Raw genomic sequence first — 20,402 nt, 5'->3', positions numbered from 1 at the left:
ACCACAAGACCCCAGAAAAAAAAATCATAGGCTCAATCATATAATAGATTGAATAAAATACCGTTCTTTTCAAAGAGACTAATCTTACAGGTGCAAGTGATTAGCATTTCTTTGACATCTATGGTTCAATGCATCGGTAGGTCCTACTGCATGAACGTGAGTGAGGGCGATATAGTCAAAATTGTATTCATCTATTGTTATGGTAGTTAATCCGATTTAAGTACGTCACTTCGCCAGCGTGTCTAAACGTATTCTGTTAGGGAGTAGCCTACATTAAACAATTACAATTTCAAACTTTGTGACTGGCAATAGGCCCCTATACCGGTAGGCCTACATTAAAAAGCATGCATGGGTGACACCCAGGAGCGATTATAGTATTTGTTTCCTAGCTACATCATATTTTGATTGTTTCCGTTTGCCATAATTTAACACAGAATAAAAGCAAAACTCACTGAAAAATAACATTTGCTGAAAAATCAACTAAGTTTAGGGAGTGTTCAGAAATACTTTGGTGGGGTGGCAATATATTTTTTCGTGTTACAAATTTTTTAACCCCCCATCCCCTCTTCGTGAACCAAAAACTTTGTTGACCCCCGGTCTCACAAGTTAATGGACCTAAAACTGTTATGACCCCCACCCTTATATTTTAATATTTAAAAGTACAAAACTATTTTGCCCCCCCCCAACCTGTACCATTGTACATCAAACAATAGAGGAAATAATATTATTAAATAATACTAAAACTTGTATTCATGTCAGTGTTGTGAGTCGGTAAATTACCGGTTAATTTACATGGTAATTTAGTAAAATAGGGTAATTTTTTTTAATTAAATAAATTCAAATAATATTGTTTTTGTTAAAATGTACATTCGGCACATAGGCCTACGCGTCATGGCCTACTCTGCCTGGCAAAGCTAGTCTGGTCGGAATGTGCATAATAATTATGTTTCGTTCGGTAGCCGATACAAACGGAAACTACTCTGTCCCTTTATTAAACGTCTATTATATTAACGCCCTCTGGCCAGGTCAGACCATCATTTTAATAACAATATGCTATTAACATATGAATTGGACACATGCAAATTACGAAGTGTCACATCCTGATTTAATAATCCTTGGCACATGGTTTGAACATGATAATAGATAGTGTGGAAGTTTTGGCAGAAATTTGTCAATTTCTGCAAGTTTTGTGAAAATCAATTGATACTTCCCATGCAGTAAGGATTATCAGTAGTAATACAGGAGCACTGCACCTGGAATATTATGGGATTGTGAATTGATACTGTGAAATAGCAGAAAATGTGAGTACTTGAAACTAAATGTGTGGATATCTCAGAACTCCATTTTGGACCATTTGGCCTGATATGCTGAGATGAAATAAATTATTTTTAATGTTTCCCGTAGCTGATTCATAAAATTTTGATATGCATGTGTTAGATGTAGGGAATAATTGTGTCAATATATTGGCACACTAAATTAATATTGTTGTTGCAAAAAAGACGACATTTACCCCATCATTTTCATTGACATTCTGTGAACATGTAAGCTTACTGTTTTAAATCAGGAGGACCTATCGAAAGAATAAATAGGTACATTATTTCATTGGTTTGTTTGTAACACATATGCGAAATCGCAATGAAATCGGACCCTCTCCCCATATTTTCCTGGCCTCTTTCCCAAAAAACCTCATGCTCATGAAATTGAACACAAATTGAAACACTTACAAAGTACATTTGTGTATGAGCTATGACGTTAAAAGTATTACAATAATAATCATTAGAGTGTCAACTTTAAGATGAAGTATGATTTTTAGGCCTGCCATGTTTATTTTTTGAAAAACAAAATATTTTAGGTGGCTACGTGCAGCCAATTTGCCTACACAAGAGTTCAAAATCCTGTATAACCTTAAATGCCCTATTGATTTGTACACTAAGCCGGATCGCGAACAAGAGAAGTAGCGCCGTGCTTTCATTGATTAGCACGAAAAACTAGCGTCATGCTTTCAATGATTAAAACAGAAAAGTGCAACTTTTTATTTCGTATCTTCATTAGGTTTTGGATCACCGTTTCTTTAATTCTCAACCAATTTTAACAAATAAGGTCTTAAATCAGAGCTAAAGAGTACAGGCGTCGGTTGCTTGTTTTAATTTTGACACATTTGTCATTATTTAGGATATACAGGAGTGAACACAACTGGTACCTTAATTCTTTTGCTTACTGTATACCACTGGAAAGTGCCTCTGGCCGGATGTTTATGTACACTGATTTTCTTTGCTGTCTACCGAAGATAGTATACAAAATAATAAGCAATTATAATTGGTGTGACGGGGAATGTGTAGGGTTTCATGTGTGTGGGAGGGGCGGAACTTTTATGGAAACTTTTTGGAATAAAGAAGCTGCATGCTATCTACTCAGATTTTCATCACGATCATGGGTAAAAACAGTGTCAAATTCAAAATTTATGGTCGCTACGCACACACATCGTCCCAATTTATAGCCGTAAGCTCGAAGAGAGTACGGTACACGTAGGCCTATACCGTGGCGTAGCTGCCGGGGGGACAGGGGGGGGGCAATTGCCCGTTTGGCAATGCCTATTTGCCCATGCGCGTATTTTTTTGGGGGGCTTTTGGGGCGCCAGCCCGGGGTCAAAGTAGGGGCGGCAAAAACGAAGGGCGGCGGAAGAAGAAGGGGCGGCAAAAACAGGGGCGGCAAAAACGAAGGGGCGTCAAAACGAATTAGCAAATGAAAAAGGGCGGCAAAATTTGAAAAAGCAAAAAAAAAAATTGAAAAAAGGTTGCTTTTAGGGCGCTAGCGCCTAAAATCCTTTTTCAAACGACCGTGAAAAAAATTGGGTCAACCTTTTCGGGCTGTTAAGGAAGGGGCGGCAAAATTGTTTCTTCTTCAGCCCCCCGGGGTTGGGGCGGCCACGGTCCGCCACTTTCGCCCCCCCCCCCCAGCGCAGGGCAAAATAATAAAGTGAATGAGATGGAAAAGAATCCATAGGCCAGCGATATAGGCTAAGGTGCGGATAGAATTTGAACAATTTTTAAAATTTTGTTAAAAAATGAAGTCACTATGTATTCTTTTTTTTTTTTTTTTTTTGCTCTTCACTTTTTCAAACCACCGGGAAAAAAAATTGGGTCAACCTTTTTGAGGAAGGGCGGCAACATTTTTTTTGTTTGGTGGATTTGGGCCCCGCCCCATACAGGCTTGCCACCGTCGGCCCGTATAGTATAGTTTCTCTAAAACAAAACCGGTCTACTTTATGATGCAACTGCAGTTTTTTTCGTCTGTGCCCCCAACATTTAATTTTGCCCCCCCGACCAAGAAAGTTGGCTACGCCCCTGCTGTCACCTCCCAAAGACCCCCAACCCCCCCCCCCCATATTTTTATGAGCACAATCATGCTCTGTCACCCATATTTTCCCTTTCGATCTGTAATCAAAGACCCTTATATTTTAGATCCAAACTGTCCCTCTCAACCGGGGGGTCCTTTTTCAAAATTTTCTCATTTTTTTCGGAAAACAGCCCAGTTTCCCCTCTAGCCAAAATTGTCAAAATTTTCCCAACATTTTGGGAAAATTTGTAAAAACTAAGACAATTTTGGTTATATTCGGCCGAAAATTTCGACTTTTGATATATCAATGGGTCCAAATTTCTTGACAAATTGGTATATTTATGGGTCCACTTCCAAAATCTCAGCGGCACGTCCAAACCAAACTTGAGGACCCCCCCAGCGTTCGAAATAGGGCCGGTCGGCCGGCCATTGGCCTGTAACTTTTTGGCCGGGCCGGTAACTTTCCTGACTAGCAGTTTAGTTGCCGGTAACTTTTTAAAGCTCAAAGTTTTAGTTTTTAAACATGATTCGTGAATAATGCATCATCTATCTGTCATTATTTATTAAATCACTTACGAAGCACGGTATAAAATAAATTTAATAGTTTCAATCCGACAAAATTCAGACCCGATCTTGCCAGAAACATTTCAACGATACCAGCCTAAGTTTTATTCTGTGCATTTTATATTAGTACCAAAGTATTTCGTCATAGTAACGAGATGCCCCCTTTGAACAGCCTGAGTCGGACTCTACAGTCTCTGACATCAGTAATGTGGATCTTAATTTAATTATGTTATAGTTTACGGTGGAGGGGCGTACTTGAATTACATTTTGACATGGTGTGCCGCTGGAAACTTCTACCCGTATTTAGGGATTTTTTTTAACTTAACAAAATGGCCGATTCGGCCGTTTTTGACCATCTTATTTCTAAAATCTGGACCCATGTTTGATTTTTTTAAACTAAAAAACGGCTGATTAAACAGTTTTGACAAAGTTTTCTCAAATCATGACCCTGCATGTTTAGGAATTATTTTTTTCTAAAATCGGGACCCATGTTTAAGTTCAGACTCCCAAACTTCCCGTAGTAACCTACAAGTCCCTAAAGCACCTATTCAGAATTATAACTATGCAATTCATTTTACAAATAATTCCTTGGTTTAAAACGTCACTACCCAGCAAATATAACTGAACGTTTTCGACATCATTTGCAAAAGGTTAGAATAGGTTGACAGAAAATGTTAAAATGTCGGGTTATATAAAGGGTATAAAACCTTTTCATAACATTCATTAACATTTTTTGATAACTTGTTTGAAAACATTTTAAAAATAATTTTGTTGTGTGTTTTCATACAAAACTTTATATAATCCGACATTTATTGTTATTAAAACGTTTTTACCAAAACCCAAATGATATAACCGGTTTAAAACGTTTTAAAAACGTTTTGTGTTTGTTGTGTACTGAACTTGCTGTAACTTGACGGAAATATGTTGATATGTGTCCCAGCTTATAATTTCCTGTTTCAAAGCTGTAAAAAGTTTTGGCCGGTAACTTTTCACCCGGGCCTGTAACTTTCCAATGAGCACATACATGTATTTTGTACATCTTGCTCTCACCGAATCATGTTGAAGTGGGGATTTAGGGGAATACATGATTGATGAAAAGGTAGGCAAACCCGCAGGTCCCGCAGTGTTGAAACGAAGATAAAATTTTCACAACAGCTTACAACGTTGGACATAATTTCGCCCAACTTTGTGCAGTGTAACAAAATATATATGTATACTCCTTCATGATATAAGGGGTATGGTATAGAGTATTAGCTTATAGGGGAAAGTGGGGTAATCCCGGGCACCTTTCGTTAAGCCTACACAGGTACAAGATTAAATAAAGTTCTTCAGTAAAAATCATATCAATGCAAAGTAAATCAACATCTATGGTTAATAAGTTATAATTAAAAAACAAAATGGTAAAAAATGATGGGGTAATGCCGGACACGGGGTAATCCCGGACACATGATTGTTGCTAAGAGGGAAAGTGGAGTAGGATGAGAATCCCCTATAATGTATTAGGTACTTCTGTTACCTCAAGCATACAACTATGGGGGCTGTTGTTGTTGTCTATATTTTCGAAATAACAAGTGTCCGGCATTACCCCATCTGTATATAGAGACGCATGTGTGTCCGGGATTACCCCTCACGGTCCCGATTTAATTTTTCAGTGCTTGTTCTACTAATCCATTTTTAAGATACCAAAATTCATACATCCAGCTAACAATCAAGTATCAAACATAATTTTCATCCATACTTCATCTGTGTCACCCAGCTAATAAATCACTTTTCAGATAAAAAGTCAAAAATGACAATTTCTGTTTTTTCGTAATTTTCACAAAGAAAGACGAGACCCAAAGCGCTGGTAGTAGTACACGTGAGGTACACCTTGAGGTAGCTATTAGCTACCTCAAGGTAGTACCGGTACAGTGTCACCCTTCTCCGTTTAGCTGCAATCGATGTGTCCGGCGGGATTCCCCACAGTCCGGCATATACAGGGTGTATCAAAATGATTGGTACCGACGACTTTTCATTTTTGCAGAATTTTTTTTACTATGTTTTGTACCAGTTTGGGGTTAATTGTTTACATATTTGAAATGATAGTACTTTTATCTTCTCTACGAATTTTAGATCTTAAAGATAGCACATTCGGTTCTGAAGTTACATGATTCTAAAGGAAAGTAGGTGTTTTACACTTTTCATCGTAACGCTGGATCCGTAGCGCACCATTTTCAAGCTGTTGCGCTCTATTTTATTACAAATACCTGTCGAGAATGATATTTATGTTGAAGATCTTGGAAATGTTTTATTTTTTCCTTGCATATTTCTTCATTCACGATGTGTTCTAATCAATTGGTTGATAGTAATGTCAAAGCCGTAATACCTTATTAACTTGAATTAAGAGCATGTATGCAATAAACATTTCAAGCAGTGAACATATTCAGCTTGTTGTGTATAAGTAAAATAGCTTAAAATCATGATTACGCCGATCTTCATTTAATTGACAATAGCTCCCAGATGCATCAACCTTTCATCGTCAGATTATTAGATCAATAAGTTAACATATGCCCCTTTCTATTTATAGTACAAATCAATATTAATTAGCAATCTTATATTTTTGATATATTTTTGAAAATGTCACATGTCCCGGTACCAATCATTTTGATACACCCTGTACCCCACTTTCCCCTATAGGCTTTACGAAATTTTACATGACGGAGCGACCTTTAGCATATATAGCCGGAGAGGCTCCAGAACAATTTAATAACGGGGGGGGGGGCAGGCGTCAATATTATCAGGCCTTTAGTCTCTGTGGCGCGAAACGCTGATGAAGGGGGGGGGGTGAACTTTTGAAATGCATGCATTTTACATGAATGTATACCGGTACCATACAGAATCATACCCTAAAATTATATGAATTTTACCTTTAAACTGTTGGCTTTGGAACAATTACCAAATTAACAAAGTTGAGATTTTTATATCACTGGAATACTCTGGCTACATAATGTTTATGTGCAAAATATTTCTTGCAGATTAATTCGTTTAGCAAAGATATCGCGAAATTTGAATTTCGTTCTGGTGCACCAGAACGAAATTACAACGTATATTGTCTATGGAGCAGTGATAACCCAGCAAACACAAAAACGTTTTAAAAACGTTTTAAATAAGTTATATTTTGGCTTGTGGTTTATGTAAAAACGTTTTAATAACATTAAAATGTCGGGTTATATAAAGGTCCTGATAACGTTTTAAAACGTTTTGTATGAAAACACACCACAACAATATTTTTAAATGCAACAATATTTTTGCAAACGTTGTTGCCAGACACGTCGTAAATAATTAAATAACATTATGTTAAAATATTTGAACCCAGCAAACACAGAAATGTTCTTAAAATGTTTTTTCAAAACCTTTTAATAACATTTAAATGTCGGGTTATATAAAGGTCATGAAAACGTTTTTAAAACGTTATTGAAAATATTTTGGGCAAACATTTTCGCAAAATATTTTTTCAATTCCCAAAATAACATTCTGTTTAGAATGTTTTGTATCAAGTTTTCAAGAATGTTTTTGGAATGTTATTAAAACGTTTTTATACCCTTTATATAACCCGACATTTAAACGTGTTCTGCAAAACATTTTTGTTTGCTGAGCAGTAGATTATCAAAAATGTTTTTAAGGTTATGAAAACGTTTTATACTCTTAATATACCCTTTATATAACCCGACATTTAAACGTTTTCTGACAACCTTTTATAACCTTTTGCGAATGATGTCGAAAACGTTTTGTGTTTGCTGGGAATGCTCATAATCATGCTTAACTCGCAAACGCAAAATCGGAATCAACTGAAATTTTGGGAATATGCTTTTTTCGTGGATATGTACTGAAAAATGTCATAAAAAGAGGATGCTAGGATCACGAAATACTCCTTTAAAATATGCTGAAAAGCTCAAAAAGTTCCGTCAACTAATCAACTTTGTTGGCATTACTTAATAAAAATTCCTTTAAAAAAGGAATGTGGCGCCCAATGTGAGCTGGACGGGATATGGTGAATTCCATGGTGATTAGATTTGGTATTATAATGATTTTTTTAGGGAAGAGCAGAAGATGGTCAAATGACGAGAGAAATGCTTCATGGAATGAAGCTTTCGTGTCAATTTGCGATTATGTGGGGTGGGAGTTCTGTTTTGGGGGCCTATTGTAGTGAGGATATTGCTTTGGATATTGAATATTGTTGAATTTCGTTATGCAGGGCCTAGGGTATATGATGGATAACTAGACGACACAAATAAGTAAACTTCCCCCTAGTCATCTATACACTCATTCTTGTCACACGACGAATTTCGACAAAGTCATGTAAACGTAATTTCGTTTTTCACCCGACCTCCGTCCAGAAACAATCCTGAAATGTTGAAAACTTGGGGTCGGCGCACTCATGCCAGTTTATCCTAAGGTATAGGCTACTCTGTGTCTTTTGTAGCCAACCATGCATGTGGTTAAGAGAGGCTAGGAAATACTTAAACTAATACAAAACAATCATACCCTCCTTTCATATCAAACAATACCAAGAAATTGACAGGCCTGTTAAATCAAGGGTAAGATCGATCGTTATTCTCCATTTTTATGTTATTAATTCTGCTAAAAATTAATTAATAAATAACAAAATTACGTCATAATTATGACTTTAAGTCGGCCATAGAACTCTATTTTAACATGATTTTAAACAGACAAAATAGCCATTGGGGTTTCTGTCACTTTACCTTGCTAGGAACCCTTCCCAGCAGTTAGGCATATTACAATAAATATTATTTTTGCAAATAAACTTCTGACCTTCAACGCAGTCATGTCTTCCGAATTTATTCCTTTCTCTGCTGACCAGGATTGATTTTCGTTAATTAATGTTTTTATCAGAGATAGTCACCACAAAGATACTGAGCTGTATTCAAGCACATAAACCAATTAGTGATTTCATGTTTGGTCAGTGGTTGTGTTGGTCAACTATAATTAATTGGTGTTGGTTTAAGGATTAGGTGCACTGTGTGCAATCAATATGGACCACAATGGCCTCATTCCAGTGGCATATTATCAATAACCTCAATTAAACAATCATAGTGCAAAATTTGACCTTAAGTTGCAAAGTATGAGTTTTTGTACTCACATTTTCAAAGGTCATTCAATGAATGCACAAATGTATTGGGGTTAAAGAACTGTGCCCTGATAGATGAGCATGTTGTAGATTCGTCACACTGTAAACAACTAGTTCATGTGCAAACATGTTCAAAACATACATAATTAGAATGGTCAAATGTCACCGTCTATCGGGTTCTAAGAGGCGGTAAACTGGTTTAAACCATACAAAGGTCACGGGTTATTTGGTGTTTTTATAAGTCCATTAATTTTGTATTTTAAACAAAGAATATTCACACATCATTTTATCCCGTGCATATCAGAAAACAATAATAAAATAAAATCCTAGCATATTGTGGTTTTATTTCTGAGCTGGGCATAATTTTAGCAAAACAATTAAGGAGTAAATCTAGCAAGAGTGAAATTAGAAGCCTTTCACAAAGAGATGTAAGTCGTTGCGTCAACTTTTTAAGTAATGCCCAAGGGGAGGCAGTGCCTGGCACTGCCGAGGAGCTGAAAGTTACCCTTACCAGCACCTTTGGTGCTGGGTTTCCCATGGGTATATTTTATACCAATGGGTGCTCCTTTCTGGGTGGAAGAAAATGGCAACCACCACCCACAAGGGACAGACTAAGTTCCTAGCCCTGTAAGGCAGTTAGTCTAGGAGATGGATCTCCGAAATAAAAATCTCCCTTCCAACCCGCACAAGGCCAGCGTGGAGGGGTAGGCCTACAACCAGCATGATGAGTACGCCAGAAAGACAATGGCCCCCAGTCCCCAGCAGTTCTGCAGCCCCGGACCAAGATGGCGGCCCGACCAGGCAAGGAACAGGGGTGCTAAGAAGCCCTGGGTTCATATAGGCCATCATTGGGATCTAAGAGTTGCTACATACAACATTAGATCACTACTAGGAGACGACCGACTACTGGAACTAGAAGAGGAACTAGAAGGAGTCAATTGGGATATAATAGGACTAAGTGAAGTCAAAAGGCGGGGTGAGCAATTCATGGAGCTCAAGAGCGGACATCAGTTCTATCATATAGGTTTAGACAACAAAAGTATGGCAGGAGTTGGATTCCTGATCCACAGGAAATGGTCAAAACACATAACGGAAGTAAGAGGTATCAATGAGAGATTGGCACAGGTCACACTGAAGTTAAATAAGAAATACAGCATCAAGATAATACAAGTGTATGCTCCTACAACAGCCCATGAAGACGAAGAGGTGGATAAATTGTATGAAGAGATAGCCGAACTGCTGAAAACATCAAAGACACATTACAACATGGTAATAGGAGACTTCAACGCCAAAGTAGGATTAGGACAAGATGGAGAAGAAGACGTAATGGGAAAATTTGGGTTAGGAACAAGAAACGATAGAGGCGACAAGCTCATCGAATTCGCAATCAGCAATAAACTCAAAATCATGAACACATTCTTCAAGAAAAGTGCATCTAGAAGATGGACATGGAGGAGTCCAAATGGTAAAACCAAAAATGAGATAGACTTCATCCTAACAAACAAACCTAACACCATCCATGATGTCAAGGTACTGAATAAAGTGAACACAGGGAGTGACCACAGAATGCTTCTATGCAAAATGAAGATAGATACCAGACTTGAGAGGCAGAAACTGTTAAGACCAAAACACAGGAAAGCAGACCTTGAAAACCTGAAAACTAAGAAGGAGGAATTCCAATTGGAGCTTAAATACCGGTTTCAGGTACTTCAGGAGCAAGAGGACACAGACTTGGACAGTTGGAATGACCAGCTTGTTGATATCATCCAAGAAAGTGCACTCAAAGTAGCGGGCAAGGCAAGGAAAGAAAAAGAATCAAAAATATCAGACAGCACGAAACAGCTCTTGGAGAAAAGAAGGAACATGAAGAGAGATGGAATAGGAATCCAAAATATAGAATACACAGAGACATGTAAAACAATCCGAAAGAAGATGAGGGAAGACATTAGGAAGTTTAACACTCGGAAGATAAAGGAAACAATAGAAAATAACAGGAGTCTAAAGAAAACCAACAAGAAGTTATCTGATGGCAAGCAGAAGATAATAACCCTGTTAGACAAAAATGGACAGGAAATAAGGGATCAAGACTTAATACTACAACGGATAGGAGAGTTCTATGAACAGCTCTACCAGAGTGACAAGAAAGTTGAGGAGTTGCAACAAGAAACAAATGAAGAGATGCCTGATGTCACAAGTTGGGAAGTGAATCATGCACTTAATAGTATGAAAAGAGGAAAGGCACCAGGAACAGACAATGTGATAATTGACACAATCGTGGAAGGAGGAGACTCCATCACAGGAGAGCTCGCCAAGCTTTTCACAGTTTGTATCAGGCAGGAAAAGGTACCACAACGATGGAAAGAGGCAAATATGGCCATTCTCTTCAAGAAAGGAGACAAACGAGACCTCAAAAACTACAGACCCATCAGCCTGCTCTCAAATGTGTACAAGCTTTTCACAAGAATCCTAACCAACAGATTGGAAAACACTCTAGATAGTAACCAACCCAAAGAGCAAGCAGGGTTCAGAAGTGGCTATTCCACCATGGACCATATACATACCATCAACCAACTAAAGGAAAAATGTCATGAGTATAATCAACCTCTCTGCATGGCCTTTATAGACTATGAAAAGGCATTTGATTCCGTGGAAACCCAGTCAGTGTTGGATGCATTACATCAACAAGGAGTAGAAAGTAAATACATAAACCTACTGAGAGATATATACACAAACTGCACAACCACAGTAACTCTTCACAAAGAAAGTGCAAAGATCAACATCAAAAAGGAGTGAGACAGGGAGACACAATCTCGCCAAAGTTATTTACAGCATGTCTGGAAAGCATATTCCAATCACTTCAGTGGGATGAAAAAAGGTGTTAATATCAATGGAGAGAAGTTCAACCATCTCAGATTTGCAGACGACATAATCATCATAACAGAAAGCCTGGAAGAAATTGAAACCATGCTCAGGGAGCTTGCTGAAGCTAGCAAGGAATGTGGCCTGAAGATGAACATGCAGAAAACAAAAATAATAATAGGACCCCTCGTCCAGCAAAGAATGGTCACTGTAAATGGTTGCAACATAGAAGAAGTCAATGAATATGTATACCTGGGAAAGCAGTTCAGTTTGAAGGAAAAAGGACAAGAGCAGGAAATAAAGAGAAGAATCAAGCTCGGATGGAGGCAATACGGAAAGCTTAGCAACATCATGAGAGGAGAGATACCAATATGCCTGAAAAGGAAAGTGTTCAACCAATGTATAATTCCAACTATTACATATGGGGCTGAGACATGGACGCTTACTGCAAAAATGGAAAAGAAGCTACAAGCGGCACAGCACAACATGGAACGGAACATGTTAGGGATCACCTACAAAGACAGAAAGACAAACAAATGGGTTAGAGATCAAACAAAGATATCTTAGAAACAGCCAAACACAGGAAATGGAATTGGGCAGGGCATATCAGCAGAAGAACAGACAACAGATGGACTACAGCAATTACTGTATGGAGACCGATGGTGGGAAACAGAAACCGGGGAAGACAGTGCAAGAGATGGAGAGACGAGATAGATCAGTACTGGGGAACAGTAAATTGGTTCAACAAGGCAAGAGATAGAGCTACCTGGCGGAGACATGCTGAGGCTTTCGTCCAGCAGTGGACCGATAATGGCTGATGATGATGATGATGAACTTAAAAATAAACAAGGTTCAAAGAACCAATAGTTGAGTTATTGTAACTCAACATGTAAGTTGATATAACTCGTTCATATTAAGTTACTGGTACTTACTGTTTTGAGTTATTCCAATTTAGTACTTTGTTACTTAATTCACGTAATTGGATCATTTTCTGCACAATTAGCTGTATTCAAATATTTATTTTTGTAATCAGTGCAAAATTGTGTATACTATAGCACACCTCTAGAAAATTATGCTAACCTAGTTTTATTTTCTGAGTTGTAACAACTCAATAAAGTAAGTGCAAATGAGTGCGACCAACATAATGATATCGAGTCAGCGTTACTATAATTCGGCCCTGATTTGGTAAAATGATCTAACTTGAAATTAAAATCGCTGTTTCGAGAAAAAGAGCTTTAAAGTTTGAACACTTGCCGTTTTTCTTTTTGAATAAAATAAATTATTAAACAGATCTAATGTCTTTATTTGGTGGCATGGTGGTGATTTGAGGATATCAGACCCTGAGGATATCACCAATGGAAAGAGCGACCTCACATTACACATGATATGGATTTATCTCAAAATGTCCAAATTTCAAGTTAGATCGTTTTACCAAATCAGGGCCGTATTGTTATTTCACTCCAGAAAATTGATTTCAATTCTATTCAAATTCAATTCTTTCTGCACCTGGAGTCTTGCTATTCAATTCCAATTCCAATTCAATCCACCTTGCTTTAGAATTAATTCAATTCCAATTCAATTTTTCAATTTCAAAATCATTTCATTTCAATTCCAATCCAATGCAGTGAAATTAACAGCTAATCAATTCAATTCAATTCTGAGCATTCATTTCAATTCTTATTCAATTCCAATACAGTTGCAGTTTGTGTTAATTGACCAAAGGCACACTGCAAAAACTGTGTCTAGAGATAGAACACTTTTTGTCCTCGATTTGTAAACACATGTAAAATCTACACAAATTATCAAACTTCAAAACATCTTAGTGTTTAATATCTAAACACAAGGCATCAAATTACTAAACATGTTTAGCATTTAGACATGTTTACAAATCGAGGACAAGATGGTGTCTAGAATGGTGTTTAATATCTAGACACTGTTTTTGCAGTGCGTGTTTTAAATTTTACTACCAATTTTATAACACTTCAGTCAGCAACACAAAGTCAAAATCAATTATACACTATCGGCCTACTTGTCACAAAAGCATTTCAACAACAGATACTTTATTGTTATGTTAAGGGGGTACTACACCCCTCGATAAATTTGTGTCTATTTTTGCATTTTTCTCAAAAACTAATAACACAGTGGTAACATAAGTTATGTAGGCCTATATTATAGGGGCAAGGAATCCAATTACTACACTGGAATTTCAGTGACCCAAGACAAGCGGTTTGTTATTTATGACCAGAAATAAGGTACCGCTAGGATGTAGGCCTAATACCTCGTTTCCTATCATATATACTGAGCCGCTCGTCTTGAGTCACTGAAATTTCGGTGTAGTAATTGGATTCCTTGCTCCAATAATATACGTAACTTTTGTTACCAGTGTGTAATTATTTTTTGAGAAAAATGCAAAAATAGTCAAAAATTTACCACATGGGTGTAGTACCCCTTAACTCACTTTTCCACATTCAAACAATGCGAGTGATCCTTGGCTTCTGGGTCCTATTTTATGAAACTTTGGAACTTCTTAGTTCTTAGGTGACTGACTTCCTAATATTTGACTTGCTGTCCACCATGCACATTATTTTCTAAACTTAAAGGTGTGTGGTACGATCAATAATGGAACCCTGTCCCCGTGCACACTGACCTCAAAGATGTCAAAAATCAAGTTTTTGATACTATTAGATCATAGATTATGTATTTAGATGATCTATGATTAGATAGCCCTACTTGTCTCCTGCTCCTCCTAAGATTTTGCACCTAAAATCATTATACTTTTGAAAATTGTGAAAAAAGCTGTCAAAGAAGCATTTTCTAATAATGTTTTTCTCACAATTTGTTCAAATGTACAATGACTTTTGAGCATAAAAATTAGGAGCTTGGGAAAAATAGGGGCTTTATGATTTAGTGCCAAAAGTTTTTAATGTGTGTGTCTTCTGTGAATAGACCTGGACGTGTATCAGAATTCAGAACAGGGGAAGGGCACTTTTTACAGGTGGAATGATCTGGAATCACAGACATCTGCTTGTGAATTGAAATGCTGAATTGAAATCAAAGCTGAATTTCATTTCAATTCCACTTCATTCTTCATCACTCAACATGATTTCAATTCCAATCCAATTCAATTCTTCATTGCTCACGATGATTTAAATTCCAATCCAATTCAATTCATGCCCAAGCCCACTCATGTCGATTGAAATAAAATTGCCCAAAATTCATTTCAATTCAATTCGATTTAAGCGTTACTCAAAATTGTACGCGTTGGCATTACTCGGAAAGTTGACGCAACGACTTACATCAACTTACTGATCAGTAATGCCAACGAACAATTTCTATGAGTGCACACATTTCCCCTCACACCAAAAGACCCGATCTTTCGGTTCAAATTGACGGAATTGAAGGAAACCGTTTATTTATTTTCTACTATCTTCAGTACGACAGCAAGGCGCATGGAGGCTTTTTTTCACACACAAAAAAAGTTGATAAAAGGTAGGCTATAATTATAAAAATATTAAAACAAGCTTTCTTGATCATCGCCCATTTGAGAATTTGAAAAGATTGATTTTTTGCTATCAGTAGATAGCGATAGCATGCAGCTTCTTAATTAAAGGTTTCCAAAAAGTTTGTATAAAAAGTATAAAAAGAAAATACCAAAATAAACTTTGGTCACGATCACGCACAAGCGTTCATTTTGTCACATCAAAAGACCATTTTGCCAGTTTTAATTCAAGGGAGGAAACCAATTATTAATGCTTATTATTTTGTCTGCTATCTTCAGTAGATAGCAATCCAAAATAAACTTTCTTGGCTGTTCGCCCCTCTTTTAGACTGCTTTGCATTCCCTTTTTGATAAACAATTCATACCATTCCATGCATGAAACACATGCAGCATTACACCCCCAGTGACTGCCATACCCAGAGAAAAAAAAGGGACTGCTCTAGTTGAATATGACCTGTGTGACCCACTATATCTTGTCTCTTACTTCCATTCCATGCATGACAGGCCCGCAGGAGTTCATTTGGTGGGTGGGGGGATGGTGCTGATTTTGAAAAAGTGGACTTTTTTTCCAGGGGGGGGGGGAAGATGTTGTGAAAAGTGGACAAAATTTGGACCTTTTTTTCCACGAAATCGTAAAAAACCTGATTTTTTTGCTCGCTACGATCGCAAATTCTTAAATTTTGGGACTTTTTGTATATACCTTTCCAAATTGGGGGGTGCGGGGGCCTGTGCAGTGCATAGACTCAACCTCTTTCATCTTTTTCCTCTTTCAATGTGGGTGGTAAATCTCACATTAACCAATAACAGACAGACAAGTAACATGTTTGCATTAACGGTAAACTTGACCCACCCACTGTAGGCCTACAATCAACCCACGTGGTCCAACTGGGTAGCTCTATCTGGGTCAGGTAACTGATAGACCCAGATAGAGCTCATTATGAGGTAGCATATCATACCAAGTAGCCCTACCGGTATTAGAGTGCATAGTTCATTGTATCATGTACTGTATTCTAAATATGAGACCATTTTCCCCATGTATAGTTTATAGCTGTTGGATCAGAACAGGTCATTGAGTGGATTTTCCATGATCCAGAGGGATTAGACGGATGCTAAATTAAGGAAGTGTTCAGAAATACTTTGGTGGGGGGGGGCTGGTAAAAGGAGGGGGACCAAAAGTTTTAGGTGGTAGGCAGGGGCGTAACCAGACCTGACCTTCCGGGGGGGGGGGGCAAGATTGAAAAATTTCCCAATTTTTGACCAAAAGTTGTACTATTTATGTGCGCATCGCGAGCGGCTTGCCGCGAAGTGATAAACAGGTGGGGTCCTTGGACCCGCCTTAGGCCCCTAATTGGGATCCAGGGGCAAAGCCCTGGCGGGGGTCAAGGGGCGGAGCCCCCTGCCCGCTCATGGTTTTTGGCATATTAGAGGCTAAAATCCAGTGTTCAGAGTACAAAATTTCTAGTATAGATCTTCTTCCCTCTTTCTTTCCCTTTCTCTTCTCCTTCTCCTTTTCTCTTCTCCTTCCCTTTTTTCTTCCCTCTTTTTTCCCTCCCTTCCCCTTTTTCTTCCCTCCCCTTTTTTCTTGACTTCCCTCTTTTTCTCTCCTCCCCCCTTTTCCCTTCCCTATATTTTGCTCTTCTTCCCAGTTTTTTTTGTGTCGGGGGGGGGGCAGCTTGCCCCTGCCCCCTGCCCCCACTGGTTACCCCACTGGTGGTAGGAAAGGGGGGTCAAAAAGTTTTCGCGCGCATTTAGACCCTCCATATCACTTTTAACATGGTCAAGTTTGGGTTTTCAGTGCTTTTGTTGGAAAAAATGATGGCACTTAGTGTACACATAATTATATCTATTACTTAATACAACATTAAAGATGATCAGCAACATCTGGGTTGGTCTAAGAAATACTGGCATTTTTTTATCATAGAATTTTATATCTCTTCAAAGTAGGCTACAAACATGATTATGTACCAATCTGATCAAAATATATACAACTAATTCAAGAAAATATTGCAAATAAATTGGATTTCTTTGCACGTAAACTGCACACTTCAGTTTAGGCCTACTATTTCTCATTGCAAAATTATTTTGTACACATAGGCCCATGGGTTAATGGGTAGATTTACCATAGGGCAGTGCAGAGTGGGCACAAGCCCAGGTGCCACAGTCTTTGGGGCCAAAACTGATACCTGTCTACATTTGCGTGACCAAATTAATCTCATATTTGACCATTTCAGCTTTTTACATAAATTAGTTCCAATTTTAACAATATTTGACCATTCGAACTTCAATATGGCCAAATTTTTTGCGCGCATTATTATGTACTATCATAATAGCCATCCAAATTATGCTGATGTGCCTATAAACCTCTAAATAAATCCTCTATTTCATTTATCCCTGTACAATCAGATAAACACCCTGATTTGGGACAAATCTAAATTAAGTATAAAATGAAAATTTCCTTGTGCTTGCATTTCATGCGCAATTGTCCCACCGAGAATGTTTCAAACATTTGCCTCCCTCAATGACATGTGACCCAGATACCACACCACTGGAAACAACACTATTAAGTTTAATGTTTGTTATAGGCCTACGATTATGAAGGGGGGGGCAAAAAAGTTTTGTCTGTCAAAAGAGGGGGTCAAAAAGTTTAGCGGTCCATCGAGGGGGGTCAAAAAGTTTTCGAGCGAAAAATGTGACGAAGACCAGCCCCCCTACCAGAGTATTAAGAGCCAATCTCCCTTATTATGTACGGATTTGCGATACAAAAAAAAATAGAATTGTCTCTAAAAAATAATTTTGGTACATATTAGCACCAACAACTTACATGTAAAATATGAGCGTGCACAGCGCCCTCGTTCAGCTTGAAAAAATTCTTGAAATTTCAGCCTCTAAGCTCTGAGCCTTACTTGCAAATGGTAAATTTTGGAGGTGCATAACATCCTGCGCCATCATCATCCCAACCTGCATTTTGCATTTTTTTAAAGTACCAAATGGTTACATTACAAAAACCAAGAAAAAAAATTGGGATCTTGATGGCGCACAAAATCAGCAAATCCAATGATTTGATGAAAAGCGCCCTCGTGCAAACTTCAAAGCATCATAACGGGCTGCGCCATCAAGATCCCAAGTCCGAACAGGTTTGAAATTAAAGACCTCCATGGCAAGTTTCATTTTTCAGCAAAAATTTTTTGGGATTTCGTTGGCGCACCGAGTTAACAGAGGTCAAAGGTCAAAATTTCCTATTTTCGCACATTTTGGCACGCCTGTATTATTGCGCGCCAACGTCACCTGACTCTCCGAATAGCATTTCATCAAAGAAGAGGTAATTCTCTGCAAGAACTGAAAAAATTAGCTTGGGATCTCTTGATCTTCATATTTTTCTGATTTTTGAAAATGGACTTAGCCTCATTTTGGAGGTCAATTTGACCTCTTTTTCCCACTCGCTGCACAATGTGGGCTTTTTACTGCATCACAAAAAGATGCGCCAACAAGATCCCAATTTTATTTTTCATCGTCTAGCTTCTTTGGCGACCAGTAGACAAAAAACAAGCAACAGCTAATTGGGATCATGTGGGCGCACTAATATAAAAGAGGTCGAAGGTCACGCTTCATGTGCCAAAGTGATGCATATTTGCCTATGTGCAGTACGAAAGTGGAACTTTGACCCGCAATAAAATTGTGCGCCAACAAGATCCCATCTTAATTTTTGGATGATTGGATAAAGGGGCTTATGTATAACTGATAACAAGTAAAAAAAAGTGGGATCATGTGGGCGCACTAATTCAATAGAGGTCAAAGTTCATACTTTGTGCCGAATTGGCATTACTTTGCCTATGTGCAGCACAAAAGTAGAACTTTGACCCGCAATAAAAATGTGCGCCAACAAGATCCCATCTTACTTTTTGGATGATTGGATAAAGGGGCTTATGTATAGCTGATAACAAGTACAAAAAAAGTGGGATCATGTGGGCGCACTAATTCAATAGAGGTCAAAGTTCATACTTCATACAAAATTAACCGATTTTTAGCCTAAAGTTGCCGAATTCAGCAACCTGTCACTCAAATTTTGCAAAAAATATTATTTTGACAAAATTTTTTTTTACTCTCACCAACTACCATGATGGAATCAGCATCATCTGAAATGCACTGGTGATGCACCTAGGTTTCATTATCATTGAGGTATAGGACTTTTTATTTTTTCGGAGAAGAGCAGGTAAGGCAACTACTTGATTATATTTCTACATGTTCATACTACATACTCTAAAAAATTTAGAAAATTTGCACGAGTCCGGTTTTTTTAAATCACATTTTCGTTCCTAAAATGGGGGTTATAGCGCCCTCAACGGGCACTCTCTCCATAGGGCTACATGTAAAGACCAGTTATAGACAAATGGCCCTAAAATAAAACGGACTCGTACGAATTTCCTCAAATTTTGCATATGTAGATTTAACATCTGGAATGTATAATGCAAGTGATGTCCCATTGAAAAAAAAATTCGGCACAAAGTATGAACTTTGACCTCTATTGAATTAGTGCGCCCACATGATCCCACTTTTTTTTACTTGTTATTAGTTATACATAAGCCCCTTTATCCAATCATCCAAAAAGTAAGATGGGATCTTGTTGGCGCACATTTTTATTGCGGGTCAAAGTTCCACTTTTGTGCTGCACATAGGCAAAATAATGCCAATTCGGCACAAAGTATGAACTTTGACCTCTATTGAATTAGTGCGCCCACATGATCCCACTTTTTTTTTACTTGTTATCAGTTATACATAAGCCCTTTATCCAATCATCCAAAAAGTAAGATGGGATCTTGTTGGCGCACATTTTTATTGCGGGTCAAAGTTCCACTTTCGTGCTGCACATAGGCAAAAATTAATATGCATCACTTTGGCGCATGCACAAAAGCTCACAAAGCTTGACCTTTGACCTCTTTTATATTAGTGCGCCCACATGATCCCAATTAGCTGTTGCTTGTGTTTTATCTACTGGTCGCCAAAGAAGCTAGACGATGA

Source organism: Amphiura filiformis, chromosome 10, assembly GCF_039555335.1.
Source record: "Amphiura filiformis chromosome 10, Afil_fr2py, whole genome shotgun sequence".
Taxonomy (NCBI): Eukaryota; Metazoa; Echinodermata; class Ophiuroidea; order Amphilepidida; family Amphiuridae; genus Amphiura; species Amphiura filiformis.
This window is presented reverse-complemented; position numbering follows the sequence as displayed.